This window comes from Coffea eugenioides, chromosome 3, assembly GCF_003713205.1.
Source record: "Coffea eugenioides isolate CCC68of chromosome 3, Ceug_1.0, whole genome shotgun sequence".
Lineage (NCBI taxonomy): Eukaryota > Viridiplantae > Streptophyta > Magnoliopsida > Gentianales > Rubiaceae > Coffea > Coffea eugenioides.
Window position 1 is genome coordinate 33,138,971 of NC_040037.1, and position 12,897 is coordinate 33,151,867.

Consider the following 12,897-nt stretch of genomic DNA (forward strand, 5'->3'; position numbering starts at 1 on the left):
CAAGTCATTAGAACCTCAAAATTGTGCACAAAAAGGGTCGGACAAGACAGGGGTAAAACGGCCACTTTTGCTTCTTGCACCCAATGAAGTTTCTATCAATTACACACCATTAATCCATCATTTTAACCACTAAACCAACAATACATCCACCATCAATCATCAAATCAGCAACAACCCAAGAGTGGGAGTTCATAGAGCCCACTTTCACATTTTATACCATAAACAAGACTACCCACATGATTATATAACCTTATATGTGCAATATATCTTACAAAAACTAAGATCTATGGGTTGGATGATTTGCTACCTTCTTGGATGACTAGATCAGAAATTTTTGGTCACTCTTTGCTCCAGAAAACCGTGGCTTTTCAGCTCCCTTTTGCAGCTCAAAATACTCCTCAAGTGTTAATCTAAGTGTGGTGCAAGTTTGGTTGAATTTGGAGATGATTTGGTGAAGATTTGATGGAGGAATTTGAAGAACTCTTGAGCTGTTTTTCTTGTTTTGTTGTTCGGCCAGATGAGGGAGCAAGAGAGAGAGAGAGTGATCAGATTTTTAAGCTTCCATGAGAAGATACTAACTTGTGGCCACAAATCACCCATTAGTCAACTCACATTAGGAGCCGTTTGGCGCGATTAAGGCTTGATTTCTCGCGCGTTTGGTTCACCAGTGCACTAAACCTCTAATGCACTTATATTCATATAAATATCATTCACTCTTAATTATCTCAAAATAAGGGTCTAAAGTTCCTAAATTAAAATCACGCGTGCGAAAACGCGTATCTCCAATCTGAGCGCGATAACGCGAAACTTCCGAGAAATTCTTATAACGATAATACTAATAACTATCACTTGAGTATTTAAACATTAAAATACCTAATTTAGATCTATTATACAAATCTCCAATATTCCAAACTTATTGTACTCTCAAGCGGATAAAATCTCCAAGCACTATTCACTATTTTTACTAAACGCGCTCCAGGAAATTAATTCGTGAAATGAGTTACTTTAAGAATATAACGAAGTTATATTACCATGCATTTAGGTCTAATAAGACTAGAAAATATTCCTCGAGGCAAATATCCAATTAAATAATTTATTAAGCCACAAATTAGGCTTAAAAATAATAGTTTTTACGAGTCCTCACATTACGAGTCCTCACAGTAAGCATAATCGCACCTAACAGTACCTTAACACTTCTCTCATGGTCCTAAGGAACAACATTTCAAACTTGCCTAGGCCATTTCTAACCTAAGCTCTGATACCACCTGTGACAGCCGCACCTTCCCCGAAGGCGTACCAAAGGGGTTAGCGGACTGCCTGCCCAACTCTCGTCAGCATTAACGAGGCAGTTAAATACAATCTAAATCGTTCCGAAAAATAAAAACGCGCTCAAACGACGCAGAAATCACAAAATAAAATAAAAAAATGGAAACCAGAGCCGAACATGAACAGTGACGGCTACATCACAATCCGGCCGGAATCTGTCTGAAATCCAACCAAACATCAACAAACCATATACACCATGAAATCAAACATTTACAAGCCAAAATAACATACAAAAGTGACCAAACACGTTTATACAAGTGCGGTTCCAAATTTACAATTCAAAAGAGAAGGTTGGATCAAAAATACACTTAGGGATTCATCCATTGAGGAGCTATACAAAAGAATATTTAAACTAGCTCAACTCGGCAACAAAATATCATAGCCTTCCAAAAACTGTTCAAGTCCCTGTAAGGAAAACAAAAGTAATTGGGTGAGCTTTCGCCCAATGAGGTACCGTCACCCAAACAACGACTTTCATATAAGCATCGAGCCAATCATTCCAAATTCATTTGATAATGAAGTTAACTAGTACCACATTTCAATAAAGATTGGTAAAAGGATACGGACGGCTTTCAAGAGCCCTTTTTCCTGGCTAGCCATACTTATCTCACCACATTGACTCTCCGTCAATGTCCAAAGAGTGACCATTACCGTAGACTCTACTTTACTTCCATTTCCATCTTCCTCTCATACCTCTACCGGGCCCGAACTCCAAGCAGTTAAGAAAGGGTAATATTCGAGTATACTGGAATCGAGAGTCTCATACTCAAAGATTTCACATAACAGTCCCCATGGCTCGTCAATTTTCACGACCAAGCCCTTGCCGGCTCGATTCAATTGACCACCAATGGGGTTGAGCTCAGTGATGACAGTAGAGGTCGTTGGATACACATCCAAATGACACCAGTTCAAGTATATTCAAGTGGCATTCCATATATACAGTAAACTGTCAATAAGACATAAGGTGCGAGAGTGATAAAGTACACTCTCGTCTCAATCAATCTCAACAGTAAACACAAGTATTCAAGTCATATATTTCAAGTATATCAAAGCCATGAAGTAACAAACATGTGAGTAGTACACTCACCAATCAAACAAAGGAAGTTTCACAAATTTCCACCCGATGAGCGTCTTGAATCACCGTCACGCCCTAAAATATTCAAGAAAGCATAATGAGACTCGATTACGAGTCATAAACCCAAACCCCATATCACTAATATAAAGCCATTAGAACTTGAAAATAATGTAAGGAACACTTGGTGCTAAGGGTTTAGATAACCCCAAGGTCACTAATTAACACTCTAAGCAACCCAATTCCAAGAAATCATATGGACCAAAAATTTGGACAGCATAACCCCTAAAATTTCAGATTTCCAACCTACAAAAGAATCAATTATATTCATCCAACACTACCACAATTACAATTATAAGTCATAAGCCTTTCAATACACCTTAGTAGGGTTCCAACACCCATTATACAACGCCAATTCAAGAGTTCTATAGCAACCCTAGAAAAGCCCCAATTATAAACCCTAAATCTAAAATTTTCCATAAAAAGCGGAAATTTTCCGCAAATAACTATAATTTAAGCACCAAAGCTTCATTCTAGACCATTCCAAGCCATCATCCATGGCCAACCCATATTAAACATATAAAAACAGAAAAAATCCTGAATAAATATAAAAATTCACCAATCTCTACCAAAAGTCATGAAATATCACCTAAAACCATTTCTTTAACTCACACAAGCCACTAATTGAACATTATTAGGATCAAAGGAAAGGTTCCTTAGTCACTTACCGTGCCAACCCAAGAAAAGGCCCAACTTAGCACCACTTTCTTCCAAACCACTTCTCAACCAACCTCACTACTACCAAACTAAGGGTTTCTATGGAGGAATTTCAAGTTTAATCGGTTGGATTGGGAGATTGAGCAAGAAAGTTGAGAGTTTTCTTTTCTTTTCTCCTTGAGAGGAGTCGGCCAAGAGAATGGTGTAAGATGATGAATTTTGGTCAATTTTTGGATTATTTAGTAAAGTTGGTAAGTTGGTCAAAGTCCAAGAAGAAATAAGAAAGTGACACTTGTCACTTTCTTTAATGCAAAGCTATCCTTTTGTCTCCCCAACTCTCATCCATTTGGTAACCTCTAATTACCTCTTAACACCTAGTAAATTAATCCCGGAATACTAAACTTAACCTAATCGACCTAGTTTGTCGGACTTACCGCACTAGTGGATCCCACATCCGATATACACTTTTAAAACCTTATGAACTAACTTATACTAGAAAACTAATTCAAAAACCCTATTTCCTCATAAAAATTATTTAGAAAATTTTTCCTAATAAAAACAAAATGCATAAAGGCGTGTAATTAAATAAAATAAAGTCTAGAAAATAAGAAAATTCACGGGTTCTCACACATTAAGTCCAAACCATATTTGATCACTTTAATTGGATTTAATCTTTTTTGACAGTTTACAATCCATAATTTTTCACATATAAGTTCAACGTTGGATTAAGGATCCAACAGTTGAATCTTGGTTTTCTTTCAATTTTTCTCTTCTTCATTGGACACTCACTCATGTAGTGTCCAAGTTGGCTGCATTCATAGCATTTGTCACCTTTTTTTTGTTGGCCTCATGCTTTCCTCTGTTTCTTACATTATTGAATTGATTAGAATCAGAATTGCTAGATCCTCCACTTCTAAATCTCCTTTTGTTGAGGATTCTCTTGAAATTTTGTGTGATGAAAGCAAGATCATTGTCATCAATATCCAAATTTTCTCCATCTAATGAAATAGAATCATCTTCATCTTGAGATGTTTTTAGAGCAATACTCCTTCTTACCTTTGCATCTTCTTCTTCTTGTACCTTAGTCTTAAGTTTCAACCCATAAGAGGTTAGAGAATGAATAAGAGATTCAATAGGCATAGAATTCAAAATTTTAGCCTCTTCAATAGCAGTCACCTTACTCTCCCAATCCTTGGACAAGGCATTCAAGATTTTTCTATTTTTCTCTCCGAAGGAGTATTCCTTTTCTAGCACCTCTAAATCCTTAATAAGATTATTGAATCTACAATACATTTTATCAATATCTTCATGAGGTTCCATTTTAAACGACTCATATTTAGTAACTAAGATAGATTTCTTTTGTTCTCTAACATTCTCACTACCTTCATGAATTTCTCTCAGCTTGTCCCAAATTTCTTTAGCTGACTTACAACCCTTGACTCTAATAGATTCATTTGAGTCTAAAGCACTATATAACATATCCATAATTTTTGCATTTAAGGTGAGATAAATTCTATCCTCTGCAGTCAATTTATATCTTATTTTTGGTCTAGATCTATGGGTGTTTTCATCTACTATAGAGGCATCATATGGACCTTCATTAACAATAAACCACAGTTCAATATCAATCGATTGCAATAAAATAATCATTCTTTCTTTCCAACTCACATAATTTGACCCATTAAATATTGGAGATCTAATTACAGATTGTCCTTCAAAAAATATGACATTGTTGGTTGTCATCTTTGCTCCTAAGCCATTTGAGCTTAATCTCTAGGACAACCAAACTCTGATACCAATTGTAAGGATTGAAAATAATTTAAGAGAGGGGTGAATTAGGTTGATTAAGAAACTAATCAAGTTATGGGCACTTTTTGCTCAATATGAAATTTACCCTCTTTTCTAAGTGATCACACAATGAATCAATCAATAAATGAACAATATCACTTGAGAGAAGTAGAAGAGATAAGCAATTTAAGAATCACAACATAACAATAAGTAAATAAGAAGCGAAGAATTGCAAACCAATTGACTACCAAGCTCCTCTTGAACTTGTAGATCAATTCAAACAAGCTTCTTCAAATTGATGGAATACAACCAATCTTGTGTACAAAGGAAGGTTCACTTCCTCCTTGCCCCAATCTCCACTTGGTCAAGTTAGGAAGTTTTACTATCCCTCAGGACAACCCTCACAGAGGTACACTATTGAAGTATTCACTCATAAATGAAAAGTTTACAATGAACTTCGCACCACCAATACTACAAATCTTCCTTGGAGAGTGTTTTCTCACTAAAACTACTCTATATCTTTTGTATCTTCAGTGTGCAAAAGTTATTTGAAGTTTCTGACCATGCTTTATTTATAAGAGGCCAAGAAAGTGCTTCATTAATGCTTCCAACGGATAGAAAGTAGCTGAAGAGTCAACTAGCCGTTGGGAGTATCGGACGTCTAGTACATCCGAAGCAAGTGTCCGACAGCAGGCAGTGAGTTTGAAAAATCTTCTTCAATTCTATCGGACGTCCGGTGCTTGCGTCCGAAAGCAGACAATGAGTTAGAAGGAATATCTCAATTATATCGGACGTCTGGTATTGTCTTTGTGAGCGTCCGACAGCTTTCATCGAGTTTGAAGGATCCTATCGGACGTCCGATGCTTGCGTTCGATCGAGGTCAGTGAGTTAGGGGGAATGTCTTATTTCCTTCGGACGTCCGATGATGGAGTTCTTCATGCGTCCGATGTTGCGCAATGATTATCGGACTTTCGATCCAGTCTTCACGAGCGTCCGACAGCTTTCAACATTCTTTGTCTATTTCAATTGTACTTAATCTTTGAACCTGATTTGCTTCATTGCTGAAAAGATTTTTGAGGAGATATTAGTACTATCAATTTGTTTTATAAACATCAAAAGACAGGGATCAAGATCAACAAATTATATATAAGTTTTTAAACCATGGGAAGTTATGTCGTAAAATACAAAACTATAGGGGAATAAAAGATTATCTGTCCTTTTCTTTTTTAAGGCAAATGTTTGTTCTTTATTAATATGCACAAAAGCTTTACAAAGGAGAGTCAGAAATCTCCATATACACGTACATGCACAAGTGTAACTACACTATACAATTCATTAGTCAACTAAAAAAAAATGAAAACCATGACTACTACATACTAAAGAGTCTAATCTTGTGAACAGAATTGGGGCAAACTCAATTCCAAAATCAGTTGCCAATTTTCTTTCGTGCAAGGAGCTCTTGGCCTTGAAATAACAGTCGTTTGTACTACTTTGTTGATAGTAGCAACTATTTTGCCAGTTGGTGCAACAGTATTCTGAATTGTTCTCTTATTTCTTTCATTCATATATACCATACTGTTACTGCTAGAACCAGTCTTCTAATTTTTGCAGCAAATGATTTTTGTTTAGAATGTTTACACCACCATTCCATCTCGTCTGCAAGGTATGCATCCTCTATATAATAGGCATAGTCTGTGCACTTTTTCCCAAATATTTTTCAAATACAGACAATCAAAGAACAAATGTTCAACTGATTCATTCTCTTGCTCGTAAAGAACACACAATGGTGATACATCAGGCACCCCCCCGTTTGATAAGTCTATCTCTTGTAGTCATCTTTTGGTGTATCATCAACCAGAGAATAAAAGCATATTTGGGAATGTTTCTAGGTCCCTACACCAGAGAATACCATTCTACTTTCTCCCTCTACACTTTTTTAGAGCAAACTTAACTGGCAACATAGCTGAAGCATCAACTTTCCACTACACATGATCCGCTCTATGCAAGTGCCAAAGTAGAGTCTCTGATGTAGCTTGCTGGAATTCTTGCACCAATAAGTTGAATCTCCTTCCTTTTGGCCAGCACCACCTGCCTTCCTTGACAAAGTCTTTTAAGTTTAGAAGTGACAGTCAGTCCAAGATTTTTCAGTAAAGTATTAGGGCACTTAAGGTACAAAGGTCCATGAGGGTGCCAATTATCAAACAAAAAAAAATGTATCATTTCCATTACCAATTGAAATGTTTAAGTTGCAATACTTTTCTCTAGCACCATGAGCACTCTATAGGAACTTTAGCTTCCCACAAACTATGGCCTTTCAATATCACAGAATGGATCCAATTAACCCATGGAGAGTCCTTTTTCTGATACAGGTTCCATATAAGCTTGAGTATCAAACACCTATTCCAAGTACCAATATTTGGAATACACAAACCTCCTTGTTTTTTGGGTCTATAGACATTTGACCATTTAACTTTGGCTGCATAGTGTGATTTAATATCTCTTGTCCATAGAAAAAAAGCAAGCATATTATCTATCTTTTTGAGGATAGATTTTGGTAAAATGAATGCACTAGTCCAATAAAGATATATGCCACTAAGTATAGATTGGATAAGCTGAACTCTTTCCCCATAGCTAACCTTTTTAGCTACCCAACTATAAATTTTCCTTTGTGGCTGAGTGATCACTGGCTAACAGTCTTTATAACTCAATTTGGTGGATATCAAAGGTATGCCCAAGTATTTAACAGGACGCTCCTCTTTTGGCATCCCCATTATATTACATAGCTACATTTCCTCTGCATCAAGTACTCCATACAAAAAGGTGCCTGTCGCGCCCCATTTTTTGATAAATAAATAAATGGTTTGAAAAAATGTATTTTTTGATTCAATTTGTGGTTGGAAAATGAATTTTGATTTAAAAGAAAAGTGGGCCTCAATGGGGTTTTGAGAATGCGACGATTTGACCCAAAATTATAGTTTAAAAAGGGTTTTTTGAAATAAAAATCGGAGTCGCCACTTGGTAATGAGTTAAGGTGTACCAAGTCACCCAAAAATGAATTTTTACAGAAAAAATAGGAAAAAGTAGTAAAAAACCCCTTTTAAACGACTCCTAGTCCACGCAAACCAAAGAAAAAGATTCGGGAGTCACATTTGACAAAGGGGAAGGCAAGGATAAAATCCAAGGCACCCCTTTGACCTAGCCAAGGCTAGTTGCATGATTTAATCAAAGATTTTCTTGTTTTAACCAAAGAATTTATTACATTTGGATGCACTACATGAATGCAAACCCTAGACCTAGGGGTATTGGGGGGAAATTTCTCTTCAAAGGTTGAGTGGTGCCAATCACATTGGTTGTGAAGCCCAATAACGATCCTTTGAAGAAGTCACGAATAATGCAAGTGAGATGCAAATGAATGGAATGCATGTATGCAATGTGAAGGCATGAGTTTGAAAAAGTAATAAAAGCCAATAAATATGTAAATGAAAATGTGCACGTGAGTGGGCAAGGTACGATATGTGAAAGGATAATATGAAGTGCATGTGTGCAAGTGATGATAAAAGTGTTCGTGTGCAAGTGAAGAAACATAAAGGTGCACGTGTGCAAAATGGGAGGAAAAGTGTTCATGTGCAAGTGAAGGGATAAAAAGGTGTACGTGTGCAAATGGGAGGAAAAGTGAAAGTGTAATGATAGAGTGGACTTAGAATGCATGAGCCTAGGGAATTCATGCATATTGGGACGGGGAGACCTAAATCGTGACTCAATTTGCCCTTTTATAGAGGGGATACAAGCGTGCTAAGGCTTAGAAAAAGCCACACTCGTCTATATCCCATATTTAAGGGGACTCTTCAGGCAAATGTACCCTAACTAGCATGAGATGCAAGACCTAAAGTGAGGGGAAAAGGGGAATCGAGGAGCATGCCAGATGATAAAACTAAGGAAAAATGCATGATATGTAGTGAACAGGCGAATAATGCATTAATGAAAAACAAAGGAAAAATCCTATTGGGTCTAGCGTTGGACTAGCCCTTTCTATGAATTCCTAATGAAATAATGAGCCACAACTAGCATTGGACTAGTGTGGTGACGTACATTCATCCATCACATTCATGCATGCTATAGAAAGTGAGTAGACATGCCAAACACTTATAAAACATAGCACATAACATTTAGCATGCTCGACTAGATGCAAGGCCCTAACAAAGCAAATTAACACGTAGTAACTAAGCATGCAAGACACATAAGACAATTAAAGCCCTAACTATTACATTTGCTAGCTAGGCACATGACTTCGATAGGTCTTCATTGAATGCTCCTCCAAGCCCTATCTATTACATTAGGGAGACCCTACTACAATCTAAAAGGGGAAAAAGGAATAAAATAATTAAATCCCTAACTATTACAAGCCAAGAGGTGTACACATACCCCAAAATGAATAACTTAAATAAAAAGCAAAAGTAAATAAAATAAATGAAAGGAATTAAAGAAAGGCAAGGAAAGCAACGTAGACATGCATATTCACATAACACGTAGGAGCACGTAGGAAAAATAAATCAAGGAGATAGAGGTTACCTCCTTGAGTTGAGAAATGAAAAGAATATTAGCTTCAAAACAATAAAAGGGTCAAGGCACCAATTTATTTGGCAAATAATCACAAATGATAGAAATAAGCATGAATTTGAATCAATTGAATCATGTCAACAAACCACATTTAAGAAGTCAAGAGAAGAGAGGACTTGATTGCAAAGATTGAAAAAATTTTGGGGCCAAAATTAAAGAAAAATAAAGTTCAAGGGCCTATTTGCAATTAAACCACCGACTCAATTGAAAGGAATGGAAATGTCTAGGGCCACAGTAAAAATATCCAAAAGTCAGGGGACTGGAATGAAATTTCGTCATTGGGCTACTGGACTTAACAGGCCATTGGGCCCTTCTCTCTATTTGTTTGGGCCAAGACTCCTTAGCCTGCCACAAAGCCCAGAGGCTACATGTGGGCTGGCCTCTACTTATCAATAAAACAAACCCAACAAAAGAGTGGGCTTTAGCCCCCCTTAAGCCCAAGTCAAAAATCCAAACAAAATAAACTAAACCCACTTTCATAAATCCAAACAAATTATTATTACCCACAACCCAAATCATAATATCAAACCTAACAAGATTAGCAAATCAACTAAAATTATTAGGCCATAATTATAATCCAAATCCCAGAATTAACCTATCCAACAAATCACATAAAATATGCAAACAGAGGAATAAGCTTAAAAGGGCAAAATTAGTTTGATTTTTCCAGATTTTGGGCCGTAATGAAATGAGACAGAAAATGAGGGATTAAGTTGCAATTTTAGACATTTCTTCACTCATGTTTCGCAGAGGCTTTCCTCTTCATTGCTGATACCAGTTAAGCATTTCAGCTTTCTTTTCGATTAGCAAAACCAGAAATTTGGTTTCGATTCCAATCATTCCAGCAAACAATGAAACTCACAACAATACTCCCTCTCAACATCGATTCGGATTCAAGCATAGAGATAAAAAAACAGAAAAAAAAACAACGAACCAACACAGCTTCTATCATGGAGAATCGTTCATTATGTTCGGACAAGCAAAAACCATCCGAATGTTCCATTTTCTTCGTACGTAAAGCAAACGAAATCATCTTCAAGTAGAAGGTTCATTCGGGCATTTTAGCAAACAGCAAATGGGCATGAAAAAACTCAACAGATTTCTGCTTAAATTACATTACAACCGGCCCCAAAAATTATCAGAAAAAGCAAGGAATTCAGTCCAACACACGCAGAAAAACATATGCGAACAAAATTACCGACCCTCAACAGAGAAAAAAAATCATGATGACAGACCCACGGCAGCCATGCTTCTGAAATTCATTCTTGAAGAAAAAAAAACTGGAATGTAAAAGGGAAAGAATAGCTTACATCGTTTCTCACGGTGAAGATTCACGAGCGGCAGCGGTGAATTCCGATGATGCGGTGGCGAGCAATGGTGATTCCAGTGAACGGCAGCAGCTACAAGCTTTTCGAATTTGCCCTTTATTTTTGCTGAAGCTTTCTTCCTCTGCTTCCGTTCGCGGCCGGGGACTTTTCCTCTATTCTTCATGTCGCTCTGTTCTTTGAGCCCCCAAACCCCTCTCGGCCTTCCTCGGCCTTTCTGTTTCAGCCGTAGCTCCTTCCCCATTTCTTCCGCTGCCTTGCCCTGTTTTTTCCCTTTTGTTTTGGCCGAAGCCCCCTTTCTCTGTTTTTCATCGTCGAGAGCTCTCTCGGCTCTCTCTATCCCCTCTTCTTGTTTGCCATAAAAATCAGATTCCCTCTACTTGTTTTTCCAGATTTTTGCCTTTGCTCTTGCTTTCTTTCCTTGCCGAAGCCCCCCTCTCTGGCGTCCTTTTCTTTTCTCTGCTTTGATCACTGAAGCATCCCCTTTTCCTTCACTTGTTAGTTTCCCCCGCAGCTATCTCACGCCGCCGCCCCTCTATTTCTCTTTTTTTTCCTTTTTTCTGTTCTCCCCAAGCCTTTGTCCTCCTTGCTCTCCCTCGGCTCTCCTCTCGGTGGGTTTCTTTTCTTTTGCTTGTGTTTCTCTCCGTCACCCTTAGCTCCCCTCGCGGCTGTCCATCCTTTTTGCTATTTATATGGGAACTTCCAAAACCTAAACCCCAGCCCTTTCTGATATATTTGCAGCTAAGGAGCTGCCCGATGCTTCTTTGCAAGCTGCGGCAAAATGCAGCTTGAATGCCGCGAGCACGTTTTTTTTTTTTATTTTAAATAAACTTAAACAAAATTAAAATAATAAGAATAAAAAAAACGACAACACCTTAATTAACATTGGATGGAAAAGTAAATGAACTAGAAACCACAAAAAAAAATGCAAATTCCACTTTTTCCCTTTTTTATTTTCCATTTTCATCATTTTTCCTTTTTTTTTTCTTTTTCAATAAAATATTGAATTTGAGTCAAAAACAATTAAAGCATGTTCTTTTTGAATTCTTTTTTTTTCTTTTCGAGAAATTCTATGTTAAAAACTTAAAAATAATAATAATAACACAAAAACTAAAAAACTAAAAACTAAAAAGTGAAAAAAAAAGCACAGACTAAAAAAATAAATAGTAAATGAAATTACACCAAAATTTGGTGTCTACAGTTTGCCCCTCTTTGTCTGAGTTTTGGAAAAACTTGAGACTAAGAAGTAGACACCAAATGCTCACCTGTGTTATTCGGCTACGAGCGTCTCGAACGATGGACGCTTTAAAAAATGGGGACTGACCCCTTTTGAAATCGGAACTGACTCGAAACTGGAAATTTAAAACGGGATAGACCCGAACATGAAATTTAAAACGGATAGACCCGAACATGAAATTTAAAACGGGATAGACCCGAACAGGAATTTAAAATTGGGATAGACCTGGACAGAAATGTAAAGTTGGGATAGACCCACGGGATAGACCCGAGCAGAAATTTAAATTTAGGATAGACCCACGGGATAGACCCGAACAGAAATGTAAAATTGGGATAGACCCACGGGATAGACCCGAACAGAAATTTAAAATTGGGATAGACCACGGGATAGACCCGGACAGAAATTTAAATGGGATAGACCCAGACAAGAATGTAAATGGGATAGACCCACGGGATAGACCCGAACAGAAATCTAAAATTGGGATAGACCCAAGGGATTAACCCGGACAGAAATTTAAAATTTGGGATAGACCCACGGGATAGACCCGAACAGAAATGTAAAATTGGATAGACCCACGGGATAGACCCGAACAGAAATTTAAAATTGGGATAGACCCACGGGATAGACCCGGACAGAAATTTAAATGGGATAGACCCAGACAAGAATGTAAATGGGATAGACCCACGGGATAGACCAACAGAAATCTAAAATTGGGATAGACCCAAGGGATTAACCCGGACAGAAATTTTAAATTGGGATAGACCCACGGATAGACCCGAACAGAAATTTAAATGGGATGAATTGAAGTGAGATGG